The sequence below is a fragment of the Equus asinus genome, chromosome 8, assembly GCF_041296235.1.
Source record: "Equus asinus isolate D_3611 breed Donkey chromosome 8, EquAss-T2T_v2, whole genome shotgun sequence".
Lineage (NCBI taxonomy): Eukaryota > Metazoa > Chordata > Mammalia > Perissodactyla > Equidae > Equus > Equus asinus.
Window position 1 is genome coordinate 727,294 of NC_091797.1, and position 15,799 is coordinate 743,092.

The window sequence follows — 15,799 nt, forward strand, 5'->3', positions numbered from 1 at the left end:
GTTAAATCAATCAACAGCAACTGTCTCGGTCTTCAGAACTGACACTGAGCACGGTTTACAGAGCCTCTGAGGAAGGAAGTGTGAGTAGAACCTGGGGTTGGCGGTGTGACACAGTTCACTTTTTGTTACACTGTCACAAGCACTATGTGGTCATCACAGTTAACTCCAGCAAGCACTTGAGTAAGACTAAAAATTAGCTTAATGTTAGCAATAAATTTACCCAAACGGAATTCTACCTTAAGAGCTGGCACCAGAATTTTCCTTAGTGAAAAGCATCTCCACTAAGAGGCAGGAGCACTTGGAGGCCACGAGGATGGGCTGCAGCCCCACAGCCGGGGTTCAAATCTCAGCTGTGCCAACACCACGTACTCTCTACCCTTCAGTTTCCTCAACGGTGAACAGGGAGATGATGCTAGAACCCACCTCACAGGGCTGTTTTAAAGATCAAATCAATTAATATTAACAAAGCAACTTGGAGAGTGATATACAAATGCATGTGTTAGCTATTTACAGATTCTGACAGAATGCAGGAGAAATAATGGAGGAGCAGAGGCGAGAGACAGTAGAGAGGGGGAAAAGATGGCAAAATACTATGTGTCTGGTGACAAGACCAGCCAGCCCCAGGGGTCTAGTGGTTAAGAGCTGGTCCTCACCACTGCTGCCCAGGCTCGTTTCCCTGTCAGTGGGTTGTCACGCTGTGGTGGCTGTGTGTTGCTGTGATGCTGGACGCTATGCCGCAGGGATTTCAAATACCAGGAGCATCCCCCATGGAGGACAGGTTTCAGTGGAGCTTCCAGACTAAGACAGACTAGGAGGAACGACTTGGATCCCCACCTCCGAAAAAGTTGGTCATGAAAACCCTGTGAATAGCAGGGGAGCGTTGTCTGACAGCGTGCTGCAAGAGGAGAGGATGGCGCAGAAAGACCAGGCAGGTTCTGCTCTACCGTCCACAGGGTCATTAGGGGTCGGAATCCACTTGACAGCACCAAGAACAAAGGGACCTGACCACTTCCCAGTCATCTCCTTCCTCCAATCCCCGCTCCCAGTAAAGTCCTCACCAGAAAGCTCTGCTGAGCTCTCATGAACGCTAGGCACGGGCAAACTTTTTCTTTTGTTTGTTTAAAAAAAGCAAAGAAGTGGCTGAGCTCCACACAGTGGTCTGTGCAGCGTGGGGCAGAGGAAGCTGCACTCCAAGAGTCAGAGGAGGCCGGGAAGACCTAAAATTGACGCCTGAACAGACACACGGGGACAGTTTGAGGATCTGACAGGATCTGGAACTGGATAAAAAGGCCCTCAGCACACTGGGGGTGCACACATCTTTCGACGACATACGAAAGCACCAGTATTTTCAGACTCTACCTAAAAAATAATCTAAACTCTCCAGTGATTTCTAATTATAATGACAGACATCTAAAGTCATGTGTGTGAGAGCCAGCTGGCTGCTCACCTTTCTTCTATAAAGAGTTGCTACTAAGTGGCTGCTACGCAGGGACTGCGTTTCCCAGACCCACCCCAGAATGCACTGCGTTTCCCAGACCCCACCCCAGAATGCACTTCGGTTCCCACACCCCACCCCAGAATTCACTGCGTTTCTCAGACCCACCCCAGAATGCACTGGGGTTCCCAGACCCCACCCCAGAATGCACTGCGGTTCCCAGACCCACCCCAGAATGCACTGCGTTTCCCAGACCCCACCCCAGAATGCACTGCGGTTGCCACACCCCACCCCAGAATGTACTGGGGTTCCCACACCCCACCCCAGAATGCGGGCTCCGGCAGGGGATTCGGGGTATGGCCGTCCAGAGCGAGGATCTTTAAGAAGCAGAGGGACGTCCTCCATTCTCCATTTGTCCTGCCAGATGGATTCAGATGACAAAAAGGCATAAAACGCAAAGAGCCTGGGTGCCTGAACCACTGCGAGGAGCTGAGTGGACTAGGAGCACCTGCCAAACTGCTAAATGAACAATAAATAGAATTTTTTGAACTTGAGACTTTACGCATTTTAGGCTCAATTTCTACAGCAGGTGGAATTGTTTCAGCTTACACGTCAAGTTACTTGAGGATGACAGCACAGCGTGATGGCTAAGAACACGAATGCTAGTGTCCTGAATCTACCGGTTACTGGCCACCTGACCCTGGGCAAAACCATTTAACCTTCCTGAGCTTGAATTTCCTCACCTAAAACCGGAGAGAACGATGGTGCCTGTTTAAAGTGCTAGATTCTGCCAGTCTGGCTCATAGTAGCCAATGAACTCAGCCTATATCAATAATAATTAGGCTTGTCCCTGTGGATCAATGATCAGTTAAGTAAACAGAACAAATACACTCGGTTTTCTTGTAGGAATACAGAGGCTTTCCTCAAGGTACCCCATCTCCTCCCCAACACAGCCAACCCATCCCTGCCTCGCCCGAGCAGCGCCCTGAAGACCACCGCCTGGCTCTCCTTACAGCCACAGCTTCTCCCACAGGAGCATCGGTCTCTTCCTCGTGCCTCGCTACACACGGTCAGACAACGGGGCCGCGCGGAGTCCCCCACAGGCTGACACAACCGTCCTCTAACTCTCCTCTTTCCTCACTTCTCTCTCTTGACTCCTTCCCAGCTGTGCCGAGGATGTCTTTTCTCCTCGTGATAACCTCCCCAGTGCTCAGAGAGCATCACGGTGCAGAGAAAACCGGAACCCTTCTGGATGTGACTACTACCCTGAGAGAAGGCAATGCAATTCCAGCTACGACCCCTTCTCCACACACTCCCTTCCACACAGCAAAACCGAGGAGAATTTACTCAACCCACAGATGCCCAACAAACTCATTTTGCTCGATGAACAAGAAATGCCATTCCATGCTGTGTGAGCCTTTGCACATTCTGAGACAGCATGAGCTGCATCAGCCCATCGAGTTGTCGGGGTGGCAGCACAGTATCCTGGTCCCGAGCCAGGCAGCTGGCTGACCCTGTCACTTCCCGGCCAACTTGGACGACGTGCCCCGCTGAGAGCACAGATCTGTAGGAACCACAGACGGCTGGGTTCAAATTCCATCTCTGCCCTTAGCATGTGACCTCGGGCAAGTTACCCAACCTCTCTGTTCCACTTTCCTGATGAGTAAAATAGGACTAAAAATACAGTAAAGCATGTTAACGAGGAATAAGAATCAGTGTGTAAAGTTATACAGGATAACAATGTACAGTTTTCTCCCCATAAAGGAAAATAAAATCCAAATTAAACACTTTTCTAGTTACATAAACTTCTATAAAAATGACAAAATCCTAACCATCAATACTGGATATTCTGCTGTTCACAGATAACACAGACTTAACTCCCAGTTAACAGCACTTTGAACGTCCCCAGAACATGTGATGTGTGCAAGCGCCACCCTCGTCTGTCCCGGCTGCTGTAACAAATCACCGTAGACCAGGTGTCTGATCAACAAGCAGCATCTCCTTCTCGCAGTTTTAAAGGCTGGGAAGTCCAAGATCAGGTTGCCAGCAGATCTGGGTCTGTTGAGGGCCCGTGTCCCCAGACAGCTGTCTTTCCTCAGAAAGCTCCCATGGCAAAGGGCCTGCGGTCTCCTTTATGAGGCACTGATCTTATTCAGGAGGCTCCACCCTCGTGACCCAATCACCTCCCACTCCCCACCTGCTGACACGCCCCAGTGCGCGTGGGTCTCAACGCATGAACTTCAGGGCCACGGATATGCAGCCCAGGCAAGGCCGGAGGCCCCGGCACAGACAGGGATCCACTTCTCTCCGCCGCTCACTAGCTGGGTGACGTGGGGCAAGTGACTGACGTTCTCTCAGCCTTTGCTTCCCCTGAGCACCCAGAGCCAGTCACCGCCCTCTGCCTCGCGACCAGGCATGCCGAGGGCTTCCCAGGAGGCCGGTCGTGGCACACGGCGGGACAAGCATCAGCCGTTCCTGCTGGCGACGGAAAGCCTCTCGGTGGATGTCCGCAGGGCGAATGAAATGTGTGTTATCACATAAATATTACACCAGTGCTGAGTGGAGGAAAATGTAGCCACCTAATTAGGTCCATTGGGGACAACGGCTCGCCTCAGGCACTACAGACCTAAAGATCTAAGGGAGGAGGAAAAGGGTAAAGCTGAAAACAAAAGCAGTGGCTTCTTTGTACCCTGGAGAAGTGAGCAGGACAAAACTAAGAAAGAACAACACAAAGGTTAGTATGGTACGCTGCTGCAAGCAGAGTCCTTTAAAAATCGAAATTTCACTTGATATGTAAAATTTGGAGGATTCAGGAGCCTTACAATTGTATTTAAGTCTCACAATTACTCTCAAGAGAGAAAGGAAGGAAAGTTATTAATAACGTGTCAAATTTTATGGAAACCTCAAGGAGTACAGAACATATACTTATGTAATATTTAACTTTAAGACTTATTTTTCAGGCATCCTTTCTCAGTTAACACACCCTGATCTTTCCTAACTGATCAGGCTGTCATTTTAAAGCTTTCAGTAAGTTTGCACTCATGAGACGGTGAGCACGAAAGGCTCTGAGAAACCGTAAAGTCCTCTAAAAAGAAGGAGCCCTTGCTGGTGGTGCAATGAGCTCGTGGACAGCCTGGGTGGGGAGCGCCCTCTGCTCTCCTCTCTGAAGGGCGCTCAGGGGAGCTCCCCAGGCACAGGCTCTCGCAGAGGCCTTGAAGAGTGCGCAGCGAGTGACGACTGTGGAAACGTAAAAGCAGAACCGAACGGACAACGGGCACCACTTTGAACCACGTCACAAAGCCGTCTGCAGGGCAGCACGTGTGCACGAGTTGTCAGTTCATGCAACCCGGGCCAGGGAGGGCAGGACGTGCAGAAGGCGCAGGAGGCACCTGCGGAGTCCTGAGGAGACCTGCGCCTGCCTCCAGCACCTGCAGAAGCCTCTGACAGAAAAAACGCGACTCAGCACTCCCTCCAGGGGACCACAGCCCAGGCCACACACCCGCGGAAAGGAAAATCTACACTCACAATTGCTCTTAGACCAAATTCGAGCATCTGTGGAGAAAAATATGCTGGATCTTCCTGGTCAATGCATTTGATGCAACATTAAAATATTTTAATTCAGCTTTTTTCCTTCGTGTTTCTGGACACAAAATTTAGATTAGATTTTCAAAATTGATTACATGACTTATGAAGTGGATGGTTTTTCCCCACGAAAATATAATGCTTTTGAGTCTTTGAGACAATAATGACCCATGAGAAGACAGAGGAGTTATTAAGCAGTATAGAAAGCCAAAGAACTGAGTTGGGAGTTTTTACTTTGAAGGTAAAATTTTCCTACTCTGATCTTGCTATGCACATCAACCTTCTCAATAATCTCTAACAAATACATCATCTGGCATTGTTTTCTCCATGATTTGAAGATCACAGAATCTCCATGAAATTTTATGTAATCTTTCTTAAAATATCTTCTGTTTCTTTCTTTCTTTTTTTTTCCTTTTTAAAAACAACTGAGTAATCGTCGGGGTGAATTTTACTGAGGTAGAAGTTGTAAATAGAAATTGGCCTTTTTAGCAGCAGTGAATCACGCTGAGTCGATTAACTATCTCTTGGATGTATTTTCCCGTGAATTTCTAATTAGTGGGCTTTCCTTTCGAGAATCTCCCTCATTAGAGGCTTTGCATCTATTTTCAGTTTCCATAGTGCAGGCAGACAGATCAAAGATTCTTTCTTGCACTTTCAAATTCAGAGTGATAGAAGCGTCAAATTAAGATGTTACTTGCTTTGCTTATATTTCCCAATCAATACATTTCTACTTCATTAGATAGTAGCAAGTGTTTCTATGCAACCACATGTTTATTTACAAATATAAATTTATTACCTATAATTTATCTTTTTCATTTGAAACTTTTGTAGGTATAATGTGATTATTTACTATTTGATAGTTTCAAATTAAGACCTATGGAATGTGGTATTTCCATCTAAAAAAGTGTCCTGGGGCTGAGCTGGGTCTGGATGCTGACTGTCAGTCCTGGAGCATGGCGTCCGTGACGGGTCATGAAAACCACGAGGAACCAGTGTGCGCACCGCATTCTTCAGGTCAAGAGAAGAATCTTTATGCTGCAAGTGGCTCTGTAATAAGCACCACGATGTGCCTGCCCAACAGCAGAGTTTTATTTTCTCCCTAAGAATCTACCCGCCGACTTGTGTAGCAGCTGTGGTAGATCCAGTCTACACAGGGGGCCTCGCTCTCTGTCCCTAACAAAAGACACATTTCCAAAAGTGCTTGGCATTTTTGCATTTCTTACCTAAGTATTTTCACAAGAGTAACTGCCAGACCTTTATTAAATGAAGTGACACATGTAAGAGGCTGTGGAAAACTGCAGTAGCTTTTCTCTAATTCTTTTTTTGGTGAGGAAGATTGGCCCTGAGCTGACATCTGTTGCCAATCTTCCTCTTCTTTTCTTCTTCTTCTCCCCAAAACGCTAGTACATAGTTGTATATTCTAATTGTAGGTCCTTCTAGTTGTGGCATGTTGGGGGCCGCCTCAGCATGGCCTGAGGAGTGGTGACATATCCGTGCCCAGAATCTGAACTGGTGAACCCCAGGCTACTGAAGCCAAGCATGCGAACTTAACCACTCGGCCATGGGGCCGGCCCTTCAAAAGCTGCAATATCTTTATCAATCATTATCAACACAAACTGTTATCTTTCAGTAGTAATTTTCTAATAAAATGTTACCTTATTTGGCTTTTACTGTGATGGTAAAGAAGTTATCATTGCAGTAGTTTGTTCACTGTCTCAAAACCTTAAAATGATAATCATTTACTGTTGTTTATAAAAGAGTTAAAACTGAAAAGCAAGAAGGTGGAATTATCCAGTAAAACATCCAGGAGCTTTTGCAGTGACATGAAAGCAAAGAAGAGAAAGGGAAGGGAGGTAGAGAAATAATAGAAAAATCAGTTCTTGTTAAAATTGAAAAAATGAGATGTATTCATTTCCTAAAAATAACAAAACCCAACACAGAAGAAAAATTCCCTTTAAATTTACCCGCTAAGAACAGCGTGTCACGATGTTAAAGGAAATACCACAATGTGATCATTTAACGACCACCTGCGCGGGACGTTCTGGCTGAGCATTGTCCTTGCCTGCCCGTGGACGTCTCCCAAGACCCGCTGCCCTGAGGGTACTACTTGTGTCAGGACCAGCCGCCCCTGAGTGACTCGCAGTGCATCTGTGCCCAGAGCGCTACCGACACTGATGGCCAGAGTGGGATTTCACAGCACTGCGTGAGGACCAGCAAAGCCTCACAGGGGTTCAAGGATCACTTTCAGCCCTGACAGAAGCTGGAATTTGGGTAGGCTTGAGTGACAAGAGGATTTTGACAGGCAGGACGAGAGATCAAGAACCTTCCAGTTGGAGGGTTTAGCACCTGTAAAGGCGCAAAGAAAGAAGTCTGAAGGTGTGCCTTCCGAACCCAAGGAAGGTAAGTCGGGCTGGAGCACTGCCAGGAACGAGGGGACACACGTGAGAGGGGAACAACCAGGCATCAGTGACGTCAAACACAAAGTAGACATCTCTTACCGACGTTTTCTTTTATGCACACCTCCTTGGTTTCATATCGGCACAAGACCTGTGGTCTATACTGTAAGTTAAATTTTATCCACATCAGATTCGTGCCTAGGGACTTTCTGTGGCCTCAGCAAGAAGAGCTTGGGGCCTGGAAGGGCAGAATTCAGACTGGAGTGTGAGGAGGACAGAGTGGCTCATGAGGCAAGAGACAGAACACGGAAAAACCCTTTCAAAGGTCTCACTGATTCAGGGAAATCCCCGTGTGCCCAGTGCGGCCATGTGCCAACTGCTGGGACAGACCATGGGTGATGGGACAGACACAGACCCTGAGCTCCCAACTGGGGACAGTAGGGAGGAGGGGGCGGCAGGGAGCAGGGGATGGGCCTCCACCACTTCAGGTAAGCAGCTAAGGCAGGGATCAACCTCGAGGGTGAGGCTGAGATCTGAAGATGCTCGTCTTTGTGGGGTAACCGGCATTCTGGAGAATCACTGTCTCTAAAGGAAGATGATACCAATGGGTGCTGGGTATAAGTACAAACACCGCAGGAATAAGGGGAAAAAAATGGAAATCAGGGTAGTCGTGTAAAGAACTCCTGACTCTGAGAAGCAGAGTGTGTCTGGGGACCACTCACGACCCCCGTTCTGCATTGTCTCCCGCTGCATCCTGCAGGACGGGCACTAAGTTCCTGGCCTGGAGGAGAGGTCAGGAAACTTTCTCCTTAAAGGACAAGACAGTGAGTATTTTCAGCTTCATGGGCCACAAGGTCTCGGCGTTTGCAGCACGAAAGCTGCCACGGACTGCACATAAATGAACGAGCATGGCTGCCCTTCAATAAAACAGTCTCTATGGGGGGCTGGCCCAGTGGCGCAGCGGTTAAGTGTTCACGTTCCACTTTGGCGGCCCAGGGTGCACTGGTTCTGATCCCGGGTGTGGACATGGCACCACTTGGCAAGCCATGCTGTGGCAGGCGTCCCACATATAAAGCAGAGGAAGATGGGCACGGATGTTAGCTCAGGGCCAGTCTTCCTCAGCAAAAAGAGGAGGATTGACAGCAGATGTTAGCTCAGGGTTAATCTTACTCAAAAATAAATAAATAAATAAATTTAAAAAATGGTCTTTATGGGCACCAAAATGGAATTTCATATAATTTTCACGTCACTAAATATTGTGATTGTTTACAACCATATGAAAAAAGGTAAGAATAATTCTTAGCTTGTGAGCCGTAGGAAACAGGCTTTGAGCTGGAGTGTGCTGACCAGAGTCAGGGAAGGCAGGCTGGGCAGAGGGTGGAGGGGGCGCATGCGCAGAGAACTGAGTCTCTCTCTGCAGATCGTTATTCTTCTGAGGTGGGTACCATTTATTATTCCAGTTTATAGCTGGGGAAACTGAGGCTCAAATAGGCCTCACACTTTCTGTTTTCTTCAAGAGTCTTCCAGACCGCCTTCCTTTATATTCTATACTTCTTTCCAGGCAGATTCATTGACCACAGGGACCATTTCTGATGACCCTCAACTGCCCAAAATCCTTCCCATTGACTGTCCCAACCTCCACATGGCCAGAAGTGACAAAGCATGTCCCACCCCAGGGCCCACTCAGTGAGGGCAAGACCACGCAGTCTCAGCTCCGACACCCCTCCTCCCACTGCCCAGACTCCAGCGTACACAGGACTATGCCATCTTGCAGACTCGTCCAGCTAGTCCTCGCCCGCCCTGGAGAGGCCTTCTGCAATGGGGCCCTAAGTGGTCTTCCTAAATACACTTTTCTTAAGTGAAAAAAGGCAGTATTATAGAACAAAGTGAAATGTCGAGAACCTATGATTGCTTTAAAAAAGCGGCATAGAGCCGGCACCTCGCTGTGTGCATGTGCAGCTGGAGGGGGTCACAGCGAGGTACTGAGAGCACAGGGTCTACTGCAACCTCTGAGAGCTGTGTGCATGTGCAGCTGGAGGGGGTCACAGTGAGGTACTGAGAACATATGGGCTACTGCAACCTCTGAGAGCTGTGTGCATGTGCAGCTGGAGGGGGTCACAGTGAGGTGACTGAGAGCACAGGCTCTACTGCAACCTCTGAGAGCTGTGTGGCCTCCAGCGAGTCGGGGAACCTGCCAAATGGGAATAACAGTCGCACCTTGTGGCCGTGTTCTGAGGACTGGAGAAATGAATACACAAAAGCAGTTAAAACACCAGGTGGCACGTGTTAATTACTCAATATATAATAGCTATCATTGCTGGTGATTTTATCAATATTAATAACACAAATACATAAAAAACTAGCTAATAATATAGTAATATTTTCACAGTGAATTTGTAGTTGGTGGTGCTTTGCAGGAGTTTTATGTATCTTCTTTTTGCTTTTCTATGTTTAAAAATCTGAAAGACATTAGTAAAATAAATCAACAAAAAAATCTCTATATAAAACCATTCTGCATTAAATGAAGACGCATTGAAACTGGTCATCTGCTGTAAAAATAATTAGACACGTTTGTCTTTGCATTTGAGCTACCTGAAATATTTTATAACACCCATCCTGACACTGATCTCATGCTTAAGAATTATCTTAGTACAGTTAACAATAATTATCACTGTATATAATTATTGAGCGCTTGGTATTGTGCCTTGAAGACACATTAATAAATGTTAGTTTCCTTTCCTCCTCTAAATCCTAAAATACAAATTTATTATAAAAAAGTAATTCCACTCAAATATTTCTTCTGCCAAACCAATCTAAAGGTGTATCTACATATTAGCCACACTCAAAATTTATAGTTCAGAGCAAGGAAAAGAACAAAAATAGAGCAGCTGGCGTATGTTTGAAAATACTAATCCTTATTAGGGCATCTCTTCAGAAGACGAGTTACTATGGCTGAATTGAATCTCTACTAACAGTGGTGAATTCCTGAGGCGGACAGATCAGTAAATACAAGGGCCCATGCTTACATTCATCTGACGGTTTTGCAGACTTGAGAATCATTGCTGGCACCATGATTTTGCTCTCAGGAAACAAGGAACATGAAACATTACATTCCTCAGAATGTTTCTCTCCTGCTGTTAAATGAACCAAATAAATGAGGCACGGACAAGAAGCTTGGATTTCAGCAAGACTTCGATCCACAAGAGCTTTCACTTTCTGAAACTTTTAGGGGGCGCCCATCCTTTGTGAGAAGTTTTGCTTCCATTGTTAGTAATCGGCAGAGACAAGAAGACTTTCTTGGAACATGCAAGGAGGTCACCCAGGCTTCCTTCCCCACAACTACAACTTACTTTTGTTAAGGAAACGGTGAAGAGTCTTCACAAAGCAGCACTAGACAGAATATTCTGGTCAATGCACTTGGCTGGAAGGAGAAAAACGTTAAGTCCTGGGGCAAATGGAAGTCCCTCACTTATTGTCCCAAGGTCAGCAAGCTGGGAGGCGCAAGCTGGCACTCACTCGACTGACCTCATGACTTGCTTTGCCTGTGTGCCTTTTGGGAAGAAAACTGGAAAAAGATTAGCAGAAGGGGATTGAATACCTTGGACATTTTCTTGGCATGACTGTTGTTTAAGAACCATGTGGATTTTATGGTAAGGCCTTGAACTCGCGGTGAAATTAGCTTAATTAGCTTACTCAGCACCATCCCTTTAGGTGCAAGGGGTTAGAGTTATTGTTTTCTCACTCTATGTTAGTCTTGTCTTGAGAGTGGGACAGGGAAATTTTGTTAGTTTCTTCTATGATTTCCTCTTGAGAAATTAGCTATGCCTTGGAAATTCATTAACTCTTCTTACACTATTTTGAAATTAACCATCTATAAATCTATTGAAAACTTCTTAGAATACTTGTATTTTTTGCCTATATAATCATGTAAGATAACAAACCCTGTATGGTTTTCAACTCTATTGCAAACCTTCTGAAATGTTTCATTCCTATGATTATAATGAAATAATTAATTTCATTGAGATAAATTACCAAAGAAAAGAAAAAAATCTTTTAGATGCATATTCTGAGGAAGAATAAGAAAAAGATCTGCTTATCACCTTGGGAAGAGGTGATACTAACAGATGAAGGAGGGAGGGTGGAGCTTCAATTCTCCCCAACGAGACTAATGTCACAGTGGAAAGAGTCAAAATCACGAATGGCAGCCCAAGCAGGTGAACTCCCAGAATGAAGATCAATCAAATTTTATCTCGGAACCCTGAAGATGGGCAAGATGATCTCAAAGGGTCTTGAGATGATCTCAGAAATGCTGGCGAGGACACTGGAGATGCACAAAGGCAGGGTGACAGTCATGAGAGACACAAGAACAGCTCGTATGAACTTGACACCTGCAAGCGTGACCCTGACCCCAGTGAATGTCTTTAAGGTCACCTTTCAGAGACTGTGCATGGCCCAAACCCAATGGAAGCCCAGCGCTGATCAGCGGTGCTTTCTCTGGTACCAACTGACTTCTGACTTCTCCCCGCCCTGTCTCCTCACTCCCTCCACTTGCTTTGCCTCCTGCGCACTGAGGAGACCCAAGGCCTCTGACTCAAGCTCCTTCGGCTCTCAGTATTCCCATTGCAACATCCCTCTGGATTTCAAACATTTCCTCTTTTCTATCAGACTCAGGGAAAGAGCCATCTTCCCATCTCTCCAGGAATAACCTTGTGTCCTTGAATCATCCCCTCTGTTCTCTGGGACTTTGCTCCATTAGTTGAAATTCTTCATCTTGTGTCTTTCCATCTCTTCATCTGCAGGTGCTCCTTCCACAGCTCATCCTGAAAAAATGCTCAGGGCCCCTTTATTCTGAGAGGCACTCACACCCGCTCCCTACTTCTAGCAGCCCCTCAATTACAGAGTTGGTACCTGAACAATCCTTAATAAACGCTGGTAGAATGAATGAGAGGAAGACTGTTTACTCTTGATCTCCTTCCTTCCTAAAGCTTCCTGGATAGACGTTCACAGTAACTACCTGTCTTTACCCTCCCTCCAGCCCCAGCCCCACCAGCTGCACAGGCTTTAGGGTGGTGGGGCAGCCTCACTCTCCCCACTGTCGAGGGACAGGCCCTTGAGCCCGCACCCATGTCTCTGCTGTTCTAGCTCCTCCCACCTGTGACAAGGGCCTCATCTCAAGTCCAGGTCAGGAGAGAGGGTGAAGTGGAGGCGGAAGAGACGGTGGTTACAGAGAGACAGCTGAAAGGAACGACAAAGCAGAGAGGAAGGGGCTCCACTCGTGCTGAATGCTCCCCACACTGGACACACTCTGTCGTCACCCTGCTCACTAGTCTACTCCAACTTGGGCCAGGAACAACCCCTCAGTCCCCACGTCCAACGGTCTAGTCTCATTCCCTAGCTTCTTCGATCTTTCCGTAGGATTCCCCAGCCTCCCTACAACACTGTGTCTTCCCTGGGACCTCTATGTCTCCTCCTCTCTGCTCTCCCACTCCTTTTCTGGACCCTGCTCTCCTCTCCTCCACACCCTCCTGTCTTCTCTCACCAGTTATTCCTGAATGTGGACGGTTCACCTTGTCTTCTGTTGATTCCACCTTCAGGTCACTCTTTTTTCTGATTAAGCTCTTTCCTTCCCATTTCCAGAGCTATGTCTCTACCTCACCACATCCTAATTTTTCGTCTCATCCACTGGCCTCCTCACTTCCTCACTGACTTTGGACACCTGCTCCAGTTAAGTGTCCAGGAGCACAGCTTGCTTTCTTCTGTTCTCTTGGTTAGACGTTCTCCATCAGTGAGCAAAGCCCCTTAAAGGGCCTTAAGTCCTGGCCCCATCCTCTTTTCTAAATGTGTTTCCCACTACAAGCCCTTTCATACACTTTTGCTTTAACCAAACCGTGTTCATGGGTTGGGACAATTTATGAAATATATATTTGTGCTTTCTCCCTGTATTTTTCCTTCCCTTTTCCACAAAATTATTAGCCTTCTAATAATTTCCACAAAATTATTTTATGCCTTACAGTCTGAGATTAATGGTTTTATTGTGTAACAAAAACATTCAAATCAATTATTCTAGTGTTTCTTAAAATTGGATAAATTCCAGATAGGGATTTCTGGGATTATAGGTCTGGGAAAGAGAAAGTTTAGGGAAAATTAAAAAACGAGAAAACTATTTTAAGGGTTTGTAACTATAAAGACTGTGGTATCACCGAAAGGCAGGGCTGGAAATTCAGATATGTGGACATACTGAGCTTGTTTACAGTGGGGCATCCAAGAGGAGCTTTCTTAAATTATAATTAAAGAATATTTCTTGTGAGAGGAGGAATCTGGAAACACAGATTTGATGGTCATATGCATGAGCTGAAGCAACAAAAAATAAATTTCTTAGAATGAGAATTCTAAATGTTGACAAATCTTCATACAAGAGAGGAAATATAATCATTGAGAGAGGAAAAAATGTCACTCATAGAAGACAGAAAAGGGAGCAACAACAGCCGTGCACTGAGACAGAGTGGTTCCTGAGGTTTGTCACCGTTTGTCACCTGCCTTAGAAAGATCAAGAAGAATGAGGCCATGTTACCAAATCAAGGTGAAATTATGATGGAGAAAGAGAAACGTAAAAGTTCACAGCTGGCTAAGTTCACGGGGGGACATCCGGGCCAACCCACCCCCCAGACAAGTCAAGTGCGTCCTGGGAAGACGATGCCACGTTTACTCACTGAGCCACTTTGGGACAGAACGATTTCCTTATCCTCGCTTTGAAATCCAATGCTCTTTTGCTCCCACACACGGCAACCTAACCCCTAACTAGAGTTTCCACAAAAGTTATTAACTCAACTTCCGGGAAGGCAGACACCATGTGAAACTCAACAGTGACTGTCACCGGGATAAAATTTAAGTTCACAAAGCAAAGGGGCCGAGTGTTTCAGAGACAGTCATTTGAACCTATTACCTGCAAAGCAGGGCCACAAGTACAGCTCCCACGTAAAATTATTACTCTGTTTTATTCTAAGAAAATGGAATTCTCTTCACTGGCGAACAACAGAGAGGGAACTAACTATAGGGAAAAACAAGAAGAGCGAGAAGTGGAAAGTTGGGGACAAAGACAGCCGTCTCCTCACCTGAAGTCTCTCCCACAGGGAGCACTGCTCCCTGAAGAGACATCAAGGGACATTTCCATCCCACCCAAGGGATGAAGCGTCCCGAAATCGGGCGGTGAAAGCCTCACCCACACCCACACCCACACCCACACTGTAAAGCACCATCGCATCAACACTAAAAACCAAGAACACCACCGTCAAACACAGAACCAAACCGGGAACAACGCCTCCCGGCCTCAGGAAGAACCCGACCCTAAGGCAGACGGGCAAGATTCCCCTTCACAGAAAACAGCTCGTCTCACCCCGACAGTGGGGAGACAGACCCATCACGGGGATGCTGGCTAACTTAGGTTCCTTCTAATACTATATTTTCAGAAAGATAAACCTCTGTTTAGATAAAAAGCTGTATACACTACGTCAATTTCTTAATGGCTCAGAATTTCCAGCCTCTAATTTATTTGACAATTTGTCCAGTAGGATGCATAATTAAAAACAGGTAGTTTCTAGGATGCCAAGTTGACCAAAGGAGTTCATGAACATTTTTTGGTAGAAGTAAATTTTGAGACAAGACTTTTGCTGTTAAGGAACAAAAAAATAGAACCGAGGGTGACAATGGGAGAAACAGGCGCCGATGAGTGAAATCAGTTCAGTATTTCACTTACCTCTGGTGCCCACAGCACTGAGCACAGTAATGAATTACCTAATATGTCTGTTCAAATATTATATAAGTTTAGGCAGCTTTTATATTTTATAATACAGAAATAACCATCCTCCCTCTGTGTTCGCTTTTTTCCTGTATACCTTGAGGGCATAAAGCTTTTAAGATTTATAAGCAGTGTAAAAAATGTGAAACTCCGATTTGTATTAAAACATTATTCTTTGCACAAATCCACTGACCCATTTTTCTAGAGTAAAAATAACTCCTGGGTTTTGACTTGCATTGAAAATATAACAATTACAGTTCAATCATTCCATTCATACAGTGCGTTTAATAGTATATTTCAAGTTGCACAACTGACCTTCTTTTCTGTAAAAGTACAGAGACAGCCTAAATTATAAGTGATTGTATTATGGAACATTTTGAAAGGAGAATCCTGTTGCTTTTCTTGCATTTAAATCAATTTGGATCTTTAATACTTCTTTGCATTTCCTTGCATATTTTTAAACATGGCTTTAATGTTTTCTCACTTAAAGGAAAATACATGACCACCTTATAGATTGACAAGTGATACCTTATTAGACAGCTGTACAGGAAAAATAAATAAACCCATACAAATAACAGATTTCCAGAGACG

The 15,799-nt window shown here is 45.7% G+C and overlaps 1 protein-coding gene across 42 annotated transcripts in view; it reads right to left on the bottom strand.

Annotated features, from left to right (window-relative positions):
• The window catches only part of RIMS1 (regulating synaptic membrane exocytosis 1), a 416,789-nt gene that overhangs the window by 39,286 nt on the left and 361,704 nt on the right, over positions 1-15,799 (bottom strand). The gene's annotated exons all lie outside the window — the stretch shown is intronic.